A 653-nucleotide genomic window follows, 5' to 3' on the forward strand; every position below is an offset into this window, starting at 1 on the left:
CTGTGAGTAGAGAATGGTGTTAGTATTGGCAAGCATTAGCTAAACATTACCTAAGGTGATTGCAACATGTAGTAGCGATAGACAGTAGCACTAATATCTCTGCTTTGATACCGGGTGGCTGCTACTGGAGGCGTTATCTGTTGTAGGTGTTGCAGATAATGTAGAAAATGGAGAGAATAAAAATAGAAAAAGAAAGATGTGATACCGGAGGGTGAGTAGGATGTGTCGTCGGAACCATAGTTTAGGAGAAGAGGAGGATGGAAGTGGAGGATGGTCGAGGTATATTCTTTTTTTTTTGGAATATGTGTGTCTATATGTGTGTGTGTGTCAGTGCGTGAGAGGGTGTGTGCATACATATGCGCGTGTGTGAGTGTTCGTGTGTGTATGTATGTGTGCGTGTATATATGTATTTAAATACCTACGCTAACTCATGTGTATATACGGGTAGATTTAGTTATATATATATATATATATATATATATATATATCTATTTACACACACCTGTCACTGATATGACTATATAGGTAAGTACATATACACATATATGCATCTATATGTGCACAATATTTATATAGATATTATATACGCATAAATATATTTACTATATATCCATATTGATATATTGCACATATATAATTATATATGAATATAT

The 653-nt window shown here is 34.3% G+C and overlaps 1 long non-coding RNA gene across 2 annotated transcripts in view; it reads left to right on the top strand.

Annotated features, from left to right (window-relative positions):
* LOC128249663 (uncharacterized) overlaps positions 1-653 on the top strand; it is a 123,007-nt gene that overhangs the window by 116,846 nt on the left and 5,508 nt on the right. The window lies entirely within an intron of this gene.

This window comes from Octopus bimaculoides, chromosome 17 (assembly GCF_001194135.2).
Source record: "Octopus bimaculoides isolate UCB-OBI-ISO-001 chromosome 17, ASM119413v2, whole genome shotgun sequence".
NCBI classification, from domain to species: Eukaryota; Metazoa; Mollusca; class Cephalopoda; order Octopoda; family Octopodidae; genus Octopus; species Octopus bimaculoides.